This window comes from Macrobrachium rosenbergii, chromosome 47 (assembly GCF_040412425.1).
Source record: "Macrobrachium rosenbergii isolate ZJJX-2024 chromosome 47, ASM4041242v1, whole genome shotgun sequence".
Lineage (NCBI taxonomy): Eukaryota > Metazoa > Arthropoda > Malacostraca > Decapoda > Palaemonidae > Macrobrachium > Macrobrachium rosenbergii.
The window spans coordinates 36967719-36986398 of record NC_089787.1 but is presented as its reverse complement, the minus strand read 5'-3'; the positions used below and the strand labels follow the sequence as shown (position 1 = coordinate 36986398).

At 33.5% G+C, this 18680-nt stretch overlaps 1 long non-coding RNA gene across 2 annotated transcripts in view; it reads right to left on the bottom strand.

Annotated features, from left to right (window-relative positions):
• The window catches only part of LOC136830763 (uncharacterized), an 870103-nt gene that overhangs the window by 78958 nt on the left and 772465 nt on the right, over positions 1 to 18680 (bottom strand). For both annotated transcript variants that reach the window (XR_010850738.1, XR_010850739.1), the window contains one exon: positions 5073 to 5154. This is a non-coding gene — a long non-coding RNA (uncharacterized lncRNA). The remainder of the gene's footprint in view (positions 1 to 5072; positions 5155 to 18680) is intronic.

Sequence of the window (18680 nt, the reverse complement as noted above, 5' to 3'; positions counted from 1 at the left end):
ATCGCGTTAATAAATAAAAATAAACAAAACGTTAAGTTAATGAATAAATCTACACAAAAAATTACGTTAATGAATAAATTCTCACAAAAAAATTAAAGAAATAAACATATATTTATACAAACGCGTAAATAATGTTGGAGCGTGTATGTATGCTTTGATAAAAAAAAAAGAAAAAACTGAAAAATGTTGGCGCTTTTCTCTGCATCTTTAAACGAAAACGTAAGCGATTTTGATGCGTTTGTGCAGATACATTTTGTAACAGTTTTTTTAAACGTGTAAGCGTAAATAGAGACAATGGAAATACCTCCATGGGAAGCTGTGTATATTTACACATTATTTTTTTGCGTGTAGGTGTGTACACGTGTGTATCTTGGAAGGCATGTTTGCGTATGTGCGTCTATTTACATGTGTACACTAATGTCAACCTAACAGTAAAGGATTTAACAGAGAAAAGTATGTAATGACTGCTTCAGATAAGGATATGAGGCCAAACTCGTAGGTTATAAGCGCAATTTTAATACTAAAATATGTAGATGCTCCGTTACTCAGGACTAATGTGGTCTTAAAAATGTCTCTATTTTGCCAAAAAACTGACTATCTCTCTCTCTCTCTCTCTCTCTCTCTCTCTCTCTCTCTCTCTCTCTCTCTCTCTCAAACACCCTTTGAATGATGTTACTATCACACATTACGCTACAGCTGGTACGTATAATAAAAGCATTACTCAAATAATAATAATAATAATAATAATAATAATAAATAATAATAATAATAATAATAATAATAATAGAAAACGACATTAAGATTTCGACAAATACAATGGAAGAGGACGAAGTTGGGAGGGGGCCAGAGTTAGGGGTTTAGGGGTTGTGTGTTGGGGTGGGTGGGTGGGTGGGTGGGTAGGAGGACTCTGAGGCAGGGTACATCGGAGCCCTCGGGAACAGCGCAGCAATATTTGCAGCTGACATTTCCCGGTGCTTATATTTTGTCTGTGTAAATTCGACGAATTACTCTGCAGGAAATACATGATCGAAATCGTTCTCTGCGATATAGAGACCTTTGAAAGAAGAGGAGGAGGAAAAGAGCACAGAGGAGCGTAAAGAGGAGAGGGAATTGGAGGAATAATGGGAGAGAAAAAATGTTGTAAAATATAACGTGCTGTTGAATGAGATAATCCGTTTTCGAAATAGTTCTGTGAGATTTATAGATATGTAGAAGAGGTGGAGAAGAAATGGGTAAAAAATGGGAATAAAAAATAAATAAAAGGAGAAAGGAAAAAGAAATAAAACTAAGATAAAAAGATGTTAAATGAAGCAAGGCACATCAACCTGTAAAAGAAAATTGAAGAAGACGTTCAATTCACGAAGAGTGAAAACATACAGAAATTTCTCTTGGACATATAAATCTGCAAGAAAAGAGGAATACGACTTGACTATACGAGCTTTAAAAAAAAAAACCATGGTTACTGAGGTTTGAGCATATCAATCTCCGGAAAATAAGGCCACATTTTATGTGAAAGCTTTTGAAGTTGATCTTAATCCATGATCATAGGCGTATAAGAATTGTTTAGCATACCTTTTCTTTTGTTCGACATATTGCCCTCGAAATCTCCATCAACATCTATCCGTACTGCAGTTTTTTTTTTAAGTATCTAAACAAATGACCAAGACACAATTCAATTCGTGATATCCCCGCCCCTCCCCAACAAAAGTCGAAAAAGTTATAATAAAAAAACTTCTGAGAGAGAGAGAGAGAGAGAGAGAGAGAGAGAGAGAGAGAGAGAGAGAGAGAGAGAGAGAGAGAGAGAGAGAGTTTGTCTGATTTCCATCAAAACATCAAGTGCAGAACTTGCAAAGGCCTAATTTGGTAAACAATCTCCCAGAAAGAAGCCTTTTCGTGAGGCCTGGTGGAATAAGCAATAAAAGTTAGACGGAGATAAGCCTAACACTGGTTACTCGGTGTGAAATTAAATGATCTTCTTTGTTCTGCTGGAGATTAAACTACTATGTTACGTAAAGGGAAAGTTCGCCCCCTTTTCTTTTCAAAGTCAACAAGAAAACAGAAGGTAGATTCTTAGGGAGGTGGATAGGAGATGCTTTTTAGTTTTCTGAAAGGAGAACAGTCGTGACAGCTTTGTCTGTCCGTCCGCACTTTATTCTGTCCGCCCTCAGATCTTAGAAAGTACTAAGGCTAGAGGGCTGCAAATTAGTATGTTGATCATCCACCCTTCAATCATTAAACATAACAAATTGCAGTCCTCTAGCCTCAGTAGTTTTTATTTTATTTAAAGTTAAAGTTAGTCATAATCGTGCTTCTGGCAACGATATATGCCAGGACACCACCGGGCCATGGTTAAAGTTTCATGGGCCGCGGCTCATACAGCATTATACCGAGACCACAGAAAGATAGATCTATTTTCGGTGGCCTTGATTATACGCTGTACAGAAAACTCGATTGCGCTGAAGAAACTAAGGGGCATTTTTCACTTGTTATTGGTTGCACTGCAATGCTGCAAGGGTTCATACCGTTGAGAAAAATGCACTGCAAATGAATTCGAAGTAATTATATTATCCATAGCTTTACTCTTCTAAAAAATCTTGAAACTGAAATTACTAAAGATTGTATAAATGTGGGGATGCCTTAAATCGTAATCTTACGTTATTCTACGTCACAATTTCAATAGTTAACATTTATAGAATATTTTCTCGATTAAAAATTTAACATAAACAAGACTGCATTGGAATTACGTTCCTCAATCAGAATTATTTCTATGATGAAATTACAAATATATGCAGTTATAAATAATGCTGCATACCATGATAAAAAAATATCATGTAAGGTAGTATCCTCATTTCATAAAGATAAATATTTCTGATTTTTTGCTAATACAATTAGTCCGTTTAACCTGACCGTTCCTTAATGTCTGTGTCTCTTCGTAATTTTAAACAAAAGTACTATCTGGAATTCTGTTTCCAACTACGGGCCATTCACGAGCTTTTTGCTTATTCATGATCTTTTTTTCTCTGGTGGAATTCGCTGCTCAAAAATACGTCAGCACCGAAATCCCTTGGCAAATGTAAAGAGATGAATATGACTACTGCCTTTGGAATATAAAACAGAATTTTCGAAAACAGTGTATTCTGAGATCAGCCTTGGACTGTATTCTGTTTACATGGAAATAAAAATGACACAAATAAAATAACTGAAAGACCTAACAGTAATAGGGACGCAGAAATCAAAAGAATATAAAAAAAAAGCTTTACGAACGCAAAGAGACACAATTCCAAATATTCACAGAAAAAATAGCATGAATTATCTGTACGAATGTAATCGTTAAAATATGCCCAATAAAGAAGAGATACTGGGAAACCAAGACATCACGCATTATTTAATTATAAAATTACCGGACAAGATTTTTTAATATTTTATACTTTTATGACACTAACACTGACTACGCTCACGCCACTGAAACTAGTCCTTCACCACAGAGTACGTAATAACATACTATAATTTACGTTAAAATAGATATATGATTGCCGAGTAATCAAGGTTTTACACCGTTTTTATTTATGCACACACACATATGCACACATGCCTCACTCATAAAATTATGATTTCAATACGAACCACCATTAAGTTTTTTACTGATGTTTACTTCAGCTGCAGGTTACTGCTTATTTGCTACAGAGCTACTGACGGACAGACAGACAGACAGACAATGACCGATGCACAGTGACAGATAGACAAACGAAGGAAAACTATGTCAACAGGGAACTATTAAAAGAGAGACGCGAGTTCATAGCTAAAAAAAAAAAAAAGAGGGAAAGCGAAGTACAGTAAAAGGAAAATTTTGAAATATATATATATATATATATTATATATATGTATATATATATATATATATATATATATATATATATATATATATATATATATATATATATATATATATATATATATATAATATACTGTATATATATACAGTATATTAGATATACACAGATATACATTTATATATATGCTGTATATATACTTATATATACAAATAACATTATATATGTATATATGTCTATGTGTGTGTGTGTATGTGTGTGTGATAATTACAAGGGTCATGAAAGTGAGGATAAACAGTAGAAAGAAATGAACATTTTTGAGAGTTGTGGGAATACACGTTGTGACAGGGCCTCCTGAGATGGGGAGGAATTCACTCCCTGAGCATTAGATAGCAGTGACTGAAACAGTACCTGCAGAAAAGGAAGAGAGAAGTTCCCTAGCAGCGGTGACGTGAAAGTGGGATAACTGATCAAAGGAACTATCTTAGTTTCTAATTTAATGAGAATGAGACAAAAGAAGAACCACCCCAAAAAATGGGAGCCATATTCCATACAGGGACAATTAAGTCAAACACAAAGCTTTAATAAACGCGATGAAGATAAGACTTTAGGGCACATTTAAAAGTACGCCTATATTTTTAAGTAAAAATTAGTCAATTTAAAAATATATATATATATATATATATATATATATATATATATATATATATATATATATATATATATATATATGTGGTCTGTACAAGAGTTTAAAAAGATTTCATAAGGATCTTGGACACTAAAAATTACTTCTGTAAAAAGGCGTAACAAATACAATGATACAATATATATATATATATATATATATATATATATATATATATATATATATATATATATATATATATATATATATATATATATATATATGTATATATATATATACTGTATATATATGCACATATTCTGCTGTTATGTTTAAGCTTCGATCGATTATCTCTATATACGTGTTAGAGGTTGGTGAAAAACTTAAATATAATTAATATTCGTATCTAATATCACTAAGAATGAAATAACTCCACATGAATGGACAGTGATTGATTAACATCGAAAATGGCACATGTGATTTCGAAAGGTAGGCGTGAAAAACATGTGAAATTTTGATCAGAAATAATTTCACAAAAAAAAAAAAAAATACATGGAGATTCAATTAATGAAAAAAGGGTAAAATAAAACCATGCAGGAACTTGACAGTCAACTCACCAATAAGCCTTCTAGTTTTTGCAGAATGAAAGAGACTTAACTACTGTCGTATTAAACGTGTACTCTCTTCACCGGAACTTAACTGAAAAGAAAATTATATTGTACATTATAAATACAATTAATCATGAAATTTCCTCTCTAAATATATATATATATATACATATATATACACTGTATATTATATATATATATATACTGATGAATTTCAGAACGAAGAACATCCAAAGCATATTTTTAACTCTATTTTTGACGTTTCGGTACAAATCTGGTACCATTTTCGAAAAATCAGCTGAAATGAGCAAAAGACATGGATTGGTAAAAGTATATGCAATATTACAATCACAAATACAATAAAGGTCGAAAGATTAAAAGAAAAAACTAAAAAATACAAAAAACTAGGACAGTATAATATAAAACATATTTACATTATGTACAAAGAACATGAACCGCCATCAAGGTTTAAAGCTGGCTTATTTAATCTAATAAATATAGATTCTAATATATACAGTATATATATATATATATATATATATATATATATATATATATATATATATATATATATATATATATATATATATATAAATTTCTGACTCATCGTCAGGATCTCAGAATCCACTGATTTCTCTTCAAGTCTACAAGAAGTTGTATGGTAATCGATAGCGCCCTTGCCTTCCACCTGAAAGTCCTTTCTATCCCGACGTGAGTCAGAAATTGATGTCTGTTCCACACGTGATTGTGTGTTGATTATTTCTATATATATATATCATATATATGTATATATGTATAAATAGATATGTATGTATATATTATATAAATTTTTATATCTGAAATTAAGGCCAATTCTGGGTTTTCCAAATAAAACTGGTTTTCCAAATAAAACTAACTCCGAGGTGTAACCAATCTATTGAATTATTCATGTTTTTTATTCTATTAGCAGTACAAAAAATATTCTGTAGAGATTTATTCCACTAAACACAGTGGAAAATACTTAAAAGTGGCAAGTCATATCCCTTCCCACAAAGTCAAGGAGAAACTATGAAAGTAAACGAATTGACATTTGTAGATATTATAATCTTCCTTTTTTAAGTCATCGTAGTATTTGATCACGGGAATCGAATATTTCAGTTTAAAAATATACAGAGTATATAAATAAAAACTCTTACATTATTTTATAAAAGAAATCTAGAGGATTTAAGAACAAATGCACACAGTGATATATATTTACGAGTTACTGTTTACAAGATTACCATCGCCACAAGAACAGCAAGAACAAATTCGACTATACTACCTTCACGTAATTTGTCAAGAAATTTATTGGGAGCATCAGAACAAAGGCGCCCAGTGATATATTTAGACAGGACTTGCATCAAGGAAACATTATTCCAGTTCGTCGATGGAATATTCAATTCCTTCCTCACTGAAAACACAAGGAGCCGAATTTCATGCACCTGGTCTGATTTGTAGTCGTTAGAATACTGATAGTAGGTCATCACGACCCGAAACGAATTTGCATGTAGATGACGCCTGCTCGCTTTTGCCATAATTTCACTGGGAGCGAAGGGAACTTCCTCCCTCCTTCATCAAGATGAAAAGGAAATTTGAAGGTAGTGCAATACTCATCTCCTCATTGACTTTCTCTCTAAAAGCAAAGGAGGAGATGAAAAAGGAATACTGATATAAACCTTCTTAACACAGTCCCCCAAAAATAAGTGGAAAACTAATATAACAGTTACGTCTTCAGTTAATTCCTCCCAACCATAAAAGGACACAAACATAAATAAAATGAACAGTCATATTCTTCTTAACTGAGCATCTCTCAAAAACTAATGGAAAACAAACAAGATTAATATTTCACTTCATTCAGTTTCCTCCAATAACAGATAATTAAAAAAACGTAATTCTACCGGTTTTTCTTTTAGCTTTTCCCAAAAGTATACTGAGAAACCTAGAACTTAAATTTTCGTTTATTTTCTCAAAAATATGAAAAACTTAATTTAGCATATCTTCAATGTCACATATCTCTTCAGTGAGTCCAACGTGTCAAAAATAATGAAATTAAAATGAGTAATGATTGGATTCCAGAGACACGTAGAATTCATCACGAAATTTACGATTCTGATTCTGATTTGCTTTGTCAAAGAATTGGATAATATCGAAGTCTCGTTTAATCAAGACGAAATTGCATTTTTTTTGATTGAGGAGGTAAGTAATGAGTCTTGTTTTGACCTTAGTTTTCACCTCTGCAAAAGCAATATTGTCCAGTGACGTCATTCACAGAAATGTCATTTCAGTTTAGTCTCATTTCAATTGGAGTTCAACCTTCAACAAATTTCCAATGTCACTGGAGGTGTTTAGCGAGGACCATAAACCGCTAATGAACCGAAAACTCCTATATCATTACCTTACAATAAATTTAAAGATTATATGAATCAAAATTATTAATGTTATGACGGGTAAACCCCTCACCGAGAAGACTTCACAAGCGAACACTTTCGGTGTAAGTTTCTTATCAAGCTCGAAAACTTTGCAAGTTTTAAACTTGTTAAGGGAGATTCAGCTCACGCTAAGCTATCACTTTGTTGGTGCAATCTTTCAATAAAAGTGGGAAACTCGGGCTTCCTTCACCTCGGGAATAGAGGGGGGGGAAAATTGGCTTTCGTTACTGAAGGAAAACATTTGTTTGAGGAAAACTTTCGTTTGTTCAGAAAGAAAGGACGAAAGAAAATCTCTCGTGAACGAAAAGGAAAACATTTCATTCGCAGAGGAAGAAACTCGTTTGCGGAGGAGGAAAAAAATGTCTACGGAGGAAAACAAATTACGTTCGAGAGGGGAAAAAAACTTCAATGAAGGAAGAAAAAAATACAGCTTGTTAGTGGAAGAGAAAGACCTCCCTTGTGAAGGAGAACGATTTCACTTGCAAAGGAACATTACCTTTTTGTGGAGGACAACAAATTTACTTTGAAAAGTAAAAGAAGAGTATTTTGCACGTGGAAACATCGGCTTCTCTGTAGTCCGCTTGCAGGAGGAAAAATATCTCTCTGCAGAGGAAAACCAGGAAATGGAAAAGTAATGAAAGGAGTTTCCTTTCTGGGTAGTGAGGACGAAAAAAGGATCCTTGAGAGGAACAGAATGTAACAAATCGGAGACGCGAATTATCCCCTTATTCCATTAATTTTTTATTTTTTATTCTTTCGGCGAAATTATTCTTACATTCTGGTAATCCATTTTCAGTTTTCTGTAACAGAAAACTATTGAGCCGGCTTTGTCAGTCCGTCCGCACTTTTTTCTGTCCGCACTTTTTCTGTCCGCCCTCAGATCTTAAAAACTACTGAGGCTAGAGGGCTGCAAACTGGTATGTTGATCATCCACCCTCCAGTCATTAAACATACCAAATTGCAGCTCTCTTCCCTCAATAGTTTTTATTTTATTTAAAGTAAAGTTAGCCATAGTCGTGCATCTGGCAATGATATAGGCTATGCCACCACCAGGCCGTGGTTAAAGTTTCATGGGCCGCGGCTCATACAGCATTATACCGAGACCACCGAAAGATAGATCTTGATTATACTCTGTTCAGAAAACTCGATTGCGCCGAAGAAACTCGACGCATATTTTACTTGTAATTCATTCATTCAATCTATTCATTCTGTTTGTAAGACTAAACGTTCTATCTCTAGGTTGCAATCGAAAGACTAAATGTCCAATTATCGAAAGAATACGATTTCTTGTAGCTTACTGGATGGAGTGAACGATCAATTATTAAAATGAAACAATCTTATGTAACAGGCCCATCAAAATTTATTTAAATGTTGTGTGCTGTCAAGAGCAAGTGTTGCAGGCCGTTTCCTGTTCCTAAAACGGCCAGTTATAGCATACAAAAGTCAATGCCATTCATTACATTCCAGTATTCTTTGACATCATAAATGTTACTGGAAATTTCCTGTAAAGCTTTTTGATGAAAAAACCGGAGACATCATTCAAAAGGGCCTCCGGCATTCTCCGACAGAAGCAGTGTTGCAATCGGTCTCCTGTTACTCCGGATGGATGACGATAAAAAGATTTTGCCTTATACCTAGAGGAAGGGGGGAAAAAATATGCTCACTCCCAACAGCTGTCCTTCCTGGTCGAAGCCTCTTCAACAAAGCTAATCCACCGAGGGCTAACTAGAAGCGCTTAAGGTCGAAAATGCTGGCGTTTCCATGCCACAGACGCCCTAGCGGGTCAGATGTGGCTTGGCATTACCCTGGCGCCTTCACGTGATCTTGCGGATATTGCGAAGGTATTTTTCGCTGACTCTAATCATTGGATCTTATCACGGGTCAATAGACAAAAAACTCTCTCTCTTTCTCTTTCTCTCTCCTCTCTCTCTTTGGGAGCCAAGTTTCTCTGATTAGAACATTTCCGCTGACCGTATTATTCTCTCTTTTCTGTTTCTTATTTTATCTTTGCAGGTAAAAGACTGTATTTCGTACACTTTTAATAAGTCAGATGTCGTTTTTTATGATTTAAAGTTTTCCTTGCAATACCATGCTTGATTTTTCCTTCTGTGTCTGTTTCTACAAATAACATGAACACAGAAATTTAGAGTAGATATTCACCCTAAAGTGAAAATCCTTGAAGTGTAATAAGCTACATAATATTAATTGACCTGAAAGATAAAAATCAAATACACCAGAGTTGATATCGATGCCAAAAATGAGAAAAAATGTCGTAAACAATATATGGGGTATAAATGGGTACAGAGCACCAGCCCAATTCTGCTGGAAAACCCATTGGATGGCTGCCCAGAATCGATTCGTGTAATGGCTTGATGAAATAAATATCATTATGCATTGTCAGTATTTTATCGTCCATTTCATACTGAACAATGAACCACAACTTCATTCTAATCAAAACTCTACCAATTACGAAACAGCAATTAAAACTCTGGTAATTGCTGAACAGTAATCAAAACTCTTTTAATTACTGAACGCCAATTAAACACTTACACTTTATACATTTTGGCAAAGGCTGTCCTTGCTGACAAAGGGTTAAGAATTCTACATCAAGAATGATGCGTGGAAAAGTAAGGTAATCCAGAACTATGAAGTATAAGGTACTGATATAATGCACAGAGTGTAACATAATATAACAAAAAAAACAGCTCCACACAATGACAATTTCATAAGTAAAGATAGAAAACCGGAAAATTATACATGACGAACGAGCACATGTCAATGATGTCTTCTTTTTCCTCTTGATAATTCTTTCACTCATCTGACTGTGGTATTAAGGTCTTTGAAAAAAAATTATTCTCATGTGATCAGAAGCTGAAAGCTATCTATCAAAGACATTATATAATGATAGAGCCATCCATAATTTTTCGAATATTTTGCTATGGCTCTGACTTCACTGGTTTTACTACTTTGCGTTATACAAGAAGCACCGAGGAACACTTTCAGCAGGAACGTGTTTAATACTTATCAGTTTATGAGGTAAACTATTCATCTATTTAGCACGGGCTCCCTAAGATCCAAGCATTTTGGTTGCTCTGTTTTCCCAACTTATTACTTAAGGGTTCAGTATTTTACTATTTAAAAATATCATTAGGCTCTCTTTGCTTTCAGCTTGCTAATCCCGTACATTTAACATAACAATCTTTGATGAGAGAACTGCTCGAGTCGTCAGGAATTGCCTAGGTAGCCCACTTCCCTCGCTGTCTTTTCCTACAAAAACTATTTTTGACTTCTATTTGGCAGATTAAAAGGAACCCTCCCTTCTTTTGTGCAACGTTGAAACATCCAACATCAGACCTCCACTTCCCACAATTAATCTGCGGAAACTGATAACGTAAAATTGCTCATTTCGGTGATGATCTCTGCACCTCTGTAGCAAAGATTTGAAATTCTCTTCCTTAATTCATTTTCTGTTAATCAGTATTTAATTTGTTCCTGATTGTTTTCCTTGATATAATATTATATATATACATATATAATGTATAATGTATACATAAATATTTATATGTTTATACATAAAATATATATATGTATAAATATAAATGTATATATACATAAAAATGTTAAAATACCTGAAAAAGCAAATGATAAAGAAACGACAAGGTCAACAGACATAGAAATTAACATAAAGTCTCTTAGAGAATCTAGTAACACAGTACTAATAAGCAACCCTTAGGAAATACTAATGAAAGATGAAGAATTGCAATCAATAGACTCTGAACAGGAAGAAAATCATGCTGACGAAACAAGAAGAAAACGAGGTAGAGAAATAATTTCTCCCCAAAAACTCAGGTTAACACCAATGATACCAAGAAGAAAAAATGCCCAAACTCAACAGGAAAACATCCACTAATTTAGATAACATTGATGAAATAAGTCCTTCACCAGTGTTTCCAAGTAAATTTCAAGACAAAATTCAATCAATCCAAGGAAGGCAAAATGATAATTGTGAGTGTCAACAGTGTAGCCAAGAAGGTATAACACCACAAACTGAACCTCATCATGAACGATGTGGATGCCATAGTGCTTTTGCAATACTGCAAAGAAACAAAACCCTTAAATAAGGAAAAATTGACAAACGTAATAAGGAATTTCTTAACTAGAAAAGATAATACCTCAAGTCAGCTAGAATTACATACCAAAGATTGTATGTGTATTGGACACTTGCTATATTATCGTGAGAGTAAAATAGCAATATTAGACAATTTCTTAGCCAGACAAGAAGAAATTAAATTATCTATTGATTCAGAAGTTTACACAGAAATGTCAAAAACCAAAAGAAAATTAAATCTAATTAAGAGAATAATTACCCATTGTTTAAAAATTATAGAAAAATTAATAATCAACTATACAAAATCATTTAACTTTCATCCCATTCAATTATACTATTATTCAATGGAACGTAAACGGTTTGAAAACAAGAATGCACTTGGGTGAAATACAAAGACTCCTAAAACAACATGAACCAATGTGCACATGTTTACAACATGTTAATGATCCAGTTCCATCAATATGTAATTACTTTCTAGCCTCCTCCGTTTCAGGAGAAGGCAAGTTAGGAACAGCAATATATGTTCATAATCGCGTAACGTATGATAAAATTACAGTTAATAGTAATTCATTTCAAATTTCTTCAATTCGCCTGCATCTAACAAACAAGTCTAGCTTTTTAGTCTGCAATCTTTATAATCAACCTAATGAAAATTGTGATATGGCTGATTTATCAAACATTTTATCACAATTCAATGAACCTATTTTAGTTTTAGGTGATTTTAATGCTCACCACCCTTTATGGGGTGCCAGTATCATAGATGCAGATAGAGCAGGTAAAAATATAGAAAATCTAATACTTAATTACAACTATTGTTTGTTGTTTAAATGAAAATGAAACCCCAACATACTTTTCGAAAACTCATGGGACCCTATCATCTGTAGACCTGTCTATTTGTTCCACCTCATTAGTAGACAGATTGGAGTGGAATACTCTAGATGATCTTTATACCAGTGATCACTACCCAATTGTAATCACATGTCTTGAAGATAATCATCAACAATTTATACCAAAATTTAATTTTAAAAAAGCTGACTGGGAAAAGTATAATTTAGTTACCAAAAATGTTTCCCCTTTCCAAAGTAACAACGATCACAACGAAATTAATTCATATTTTACAGATTTTGTAATTAGTTCTGGGCACAAATCAATACCAATGACTACCTATAAACCAAAAATAAATCCTGTTCCATGGTGGTCTACAGAACTTTCAGAAATTATCAAACTGAAGCACAAAATAAGTAGACGATTAGACAGACTAAACCAAAGATATAACAATTTATATAAAAGTAACAGATATACATTGAAAGTCTTAGTATTAATAGAATTGGAAATTGATTATATCAAACCTTTATTGAATAAAATATCTGCTCAATTCAGGAAAAAAGTTATTAGTAATAGGAAGTCATCTTGGGACAATTACATTTCCAATTTCTCAAATGACACTGTTAAACAAATGTGGGATAGATTTCGAAAAATTAATGGCAAATATAGTCGATCACCTAGATCCCCAATATTACATAATGGAGAAAGAGTTCATGATTTAAAAGACGTATCAAATATAATAGGTCGCCACCTAGAATCAATAAGTAATAGCTTGAATTTTGACGAACATTTTCGAAATAGAAAAAGGAATGAAGAAAAAATTATAATTAATTTTGAAACAAGTCAACAACTATACTACAATGTCCCATTTACATTAGAAGAATTTGATACTGCATTAAAATCTTGTTGTAACTCTGCCCCAGGAAAAGATAATATCTCTTTTGAACTTCTTATACATCTTAACATTAAAGCCAAAGAATACTTATTGAAATTTTATAATCACCTGTGGAAAAAGAAACTACTTCCCAAAGCATGGAAACATGCTATAGTAATTCCTATACCCAAACCTGGCAAAGATCCAACATCAGTAAATAATTATAGACCTATATCACTAACTAGTTGTCTTTGTAAACTCATGGAAAAAATGGTAAATAATAGACTCATATGGTATTTAGAGAAAAATAAAGTTCTAGCAGGCACTCAGTCTGGAAGTAGGAAAAATCATTCAACTTTAAACTCACTAACATCACTAGAAGATCAAATCAAAAGAGGATTTGTACAAAAGAAAATCACTGTTGCAGTCTTATTTGACATTCAAAAAGCTTATGATACAAGATGGAGACATTTAATTATAAAAACTCTATATGACATAAATCTAAGGGGTGAACTCCCAATTTTCATACGAAATTTCTTAACAGAAAGAACATTTCAAACTAGAATTGAAACAGTATTATCGGAAACATTTGAAATAAAAGAAGGTATCCTCAAGGAAGCGTACTAAGCAGCACATTATTTACACTAGCCATCAATAATATAGTTAAAACACTTCCAAAAGATGTAAACAACAGCTTATATGTTGATGATTTTGCCATTTTTACACTTCAAGCAACTTGCGCCACATCCAAAGAATCTTAAATATCTCCATAAATAAAATTGAACAATGGGCATCATCTGTTGGATTTAAATTTTCTGATGAAAAAAAGCAAGCAATAGCATTTTACAGGGATAAACGTTGGCTCAGAAACGAAGATATAGTTCTTACAATGAATGACACTCCCATCCAATTTTATCCAGAAGTCAAACTCTTAGGCCTATATTTTGACAATCATTTGAACTGGAAGGCCCATGTAAGACATACCAAAGCAAAGGCCTTAAAATCTTTAAATATATTTAAAAAATTAGCTCACACTTCATGGGGTGCTGACAGAGATATTTTATTGAAACTTTATAAGGCTACAGTTCTACCAATATTAGAATATGGCAGTCCAATTTATAGTTCTGCTAGTGAGACTATTCTCAAAATGCTAGATCCAGTACATCACCTTGGGATTCGGTTAGCCACCGGAGCATTCAAATCATCACCAGTCCAATCCTTGATTATAGAAAGTGGAGAAATGCCACTATCTTATAAATTCAAAATAACAACGATGTGCAGAGGTTTAAAAATTATAAATAGTCCAGCAAAAACCAAAGATTTATTTAAAAAACCAGATTGTTTCTGGAATACAAAAATTACCCCATCCTTCCCTATTAGAGCTAATAGATTATTTATTAACAATGATCTTTATAATATTAGATTTTACAATTTTAACAAAATAATGCCTCCATGGATGATAAGTGGTCCCCAGATATGTAACAAACTATGTACAATACCAGTTAATAAATTGAATAACCCACTTGCTATGAAACTGTATGCTCTGGAACATATCAAGGTACACAGTAATAATCATTTATATACTGATGGTTCCAAAGATGATATGGGAGTTGGACTCGCTGTTTACGGAAACAATATAAAGAGCCAAGCCTCTTTACATAACAAAGCATCAGTGTTCACTGCTGCATTACTAGCAATAAAAACAGCATTAACAACTATATATGAAAACCAGTTTAATGAAGTAACCATCTTTAGCGATTCACTAAGTTCAATAAATGCAATAAACTCTTATACTCCAAAAATCAAATTATAAATGAAATTAGACATACATTACATGAAATGAAAATGCAAAAGATATCTGTTACTCTATGTTGGATACCATCTCACATAGGATTAGAAGGCAATGAAAAAGCTGACACCTATGCAAAAGAGGCTAGAACACTGCCAATATCAGCAGAATTATTACCATTAGAAGATTATACTAGATACAGTAAAGCGGTGATTAAGAAGAAATGGCAAAATAACTGGAGGGAAAGCAATCTTAACAATAAATTAAGAGAAATAAAAGAAACTGTAGACCCGTGGCCATCATCCTATCAGAATTGCCGCAGGTTTTCAGTAATGTTGACACGGCTAAGAATTGGTCACACTAAACTGACACATGGTTACCTGATGAGTAACCCCCATGCCCCTATACCTATGTGCGAAATATGTAATATACAAATAACAATAAAGCATATTTTAAAGGTATGTCCCAAATATAGAAACCAAAGAGACATTTTATTTAGAAGATATTTCTTTAAAGATATACTGTCAGAAAATGACAAATTTTCACTTTTTAATATTTTAAAATTCCTTAAATTTAATCATTTATACGATAAAATATAAGATTCATAGAATAATTTATAATATATTCCTAATTAACTTAATTAGTTCTTAGATTAACATATGTCGCTAGGTTTAATTAAATTATTAGTTTAAATAGCTTGTCTAATCCTTCGGGCCAGCCCTAGGAGAGTTAATATTAACTCAGTGGTCTGGTTAAACTAACGTTAAAAAAAAACATATATAAAGGAAAACATGCAGGAAACAAAATACTGATTAACTCAAATGAATTAAGGAAGAGAAATTCAAAACTTTGCTACATTGGTAAAGAGATTGTCGTCGAATTGAGAAATTTTACGGTTATCAGTTTCCACAGATTAATATATATATATATATATACATACATACATACATACATACATACATACATACATACATACATATATATATATATATATATATATATATACATATATATACATATATATATATATATATATATATATATATATACATATCCTGTATGTACCGTATATATTTATTTACACACACACACACACACACACATACACACACACACACACACACACACATATATATATATATATATATATATATATATATATATATATATATATATATATATATTATATTATTCTCTTCTAAGGCATCAATAGCCACAGTTTCTGTTATCTGCTGATAACTGTGTCCTAAAATATAAAAATAAAATGGAAACTCCTAGAAATAACTGGTTCATAAGGAACTGTATACTGTCTTAAGAGATTTTAATTTGTTCTATAAGCTATGAATTTTATATATGTTAACGTTTTATAGCTTTTATGAAGAAAAGTCGATTTCACTAACATATTTTTCGGTGTCGATGATGTTGTGACACCAGATAATTTAATATCAAATTAATCAATCAGTCAGCTCTACGCTGCCTGCACAACAAGCACAGGCTGTAAAATGGTGACATCTATCAACCAAGTTGACTGACCAAATGAATCAGGACATCAAGCCACTCACAGCAAGCAAGGAATGGTTAAAGAGATTCAGAAAAATGTATGCATTGAATAATTTAAGTTAGTTGTATGGTTGCACTAACTGGTGATTTGATCTTAAGAATGTTTGGTCTAATGACCTGGCACTGGAACCGTTAGGTATTCAGTACCACATCTTGAAACTGCTGCGAACTTTTTGCCAGACTAAAATAATATTATGGGGCAGACAGGCGACATCCTAACCAAGATTTTATGACAAAAGACTGTTTTGCAAAAATAATAAGTCAAACAGATCCTGCACCTACAAAATTTCAAAGCATGGAAAGACAGATGGATGTTAGTAATATGTGATAACAGAGCAGGCATATGATAGTCTGAAATTATTTACGGAGTAAAGGATCCTTAACCGCAGAGGCACAAACATTAGCTACCTGCCCACCTTTTGGTAACACAGTTTCAAGGCATGGGGTCACAACTGTATCATTCACTAAAGGGTTTCACCAGAGCTTCATCCCTGAAGTCAGAGAGTACTGGGAGAAGGAATGGTTGCCTTTTATGGTTTTGTTAACAACAGACAAAGGTCTGGCTATCCTCAGTCAAGTAGCATCGAAGATGAAAATGTTCTGGTAGTCATTTTATAAATAAACGCAATCTCACTGCTTCAGCCACTCGACCAGGGTATCTTTAGGTGTGTCAAGGCATGAAACACTTGACAGGTGTTCAAGATGATTTGAATAGCGAATGATGTTGACCTTAATGCTGAAACCATGGACCAATGGAAATTATCCACCACTGCTCATGCAATCACTTTCATCAAAGAGCCAAAGTATGAAATAAAGTAAGAAATTGTAAATTCATGCTGAAAAATTTTGTGGAAAGAGAACCTGTGTATGATTTCAAAGCCTTCCCAAAGATTGACGGAGAGGTAGTAAAGACATTTCACGTAGCAAAAGTAAGTTGGTGGTGAGAGATTCATTTGTATGATGGAAGAAGAAGCGGAAGGTCAAATAAAAAAATACCACGAACTTTTGATAAAAATAGAGTTGGAAGCCCCCCCATACAGTCATCTACAGAGGATGAAGAGACTGAAGATAAACTAGGTAAGTGGATGCCTGAAAGATTGGGCATACCGTTGGCTTAAAATTGAAGAAGAAATGTTGCATTAAAGTTAACCACTTAACAGTAGAACTCCCCGAAGGGGATAGTGCCGTCAGTCTCCTCATGCGGTGCAATGTAGGCATTACTTAAGGGTATTTGCAACGTCCCTTCGGCCCCTAGCTGCAACTGCTTTCATTCCTTTTACTGTACCTCCGTTCATATTCTCTTTCTTCCATCTTACTGTCCACCCTCTCCTAACAATTGATTCATAGTGCAACTGCGAGGTTTTCCTCCTGTTACACCTTCCAAACTTTTACTGTCAATTTCCGTTTCAGCGCTGAATGGTCTTAGTTGCCCCAGTGCTTGGCATGTATGCCTAAAATCTATAAATCAATCAATCAATCAACAACAGACCCATGTTAACACCTCTCCAGCACATAACTGATGAAATGAAAGGCAAAATTAACGACATCCTATTACGATGTATTCCCAAAAAGACGGATAAGAAAAGGTAACTACCATCAACATAACCAGCCATCAACGTCATCCGCTCCCCAAGTCATCTAGCCAACACCATTGCTATCAGCGCTGCCTTTTCCAGCTGCGAAATATGAGGATCCTGCTGTCTTTTCATCACAATAGTTCTCTCTCTCTCTCTCTCTCTCTCTCTCTCTCTCTCTCTCTCTCTCTCTCTCTCTCTCTCTCTCTATCTATATATATATATATATATATATATATATATATAAACACACACATAATTTTCCCCTCGGGTCTAGGTTATTTCTCAAGATATAGTGTATCCGATATTAGGCGATATTTGTAGGCCCACAGCTGCACAAAGAGGTAATAGTTAGAGAAGTCAAACAGCAGGATGGAAGAAGGAAAGTGGGCTTATCTTCCAGTTTCGTCTTTCGGTCTTTATTTACTTGGATCTCATTT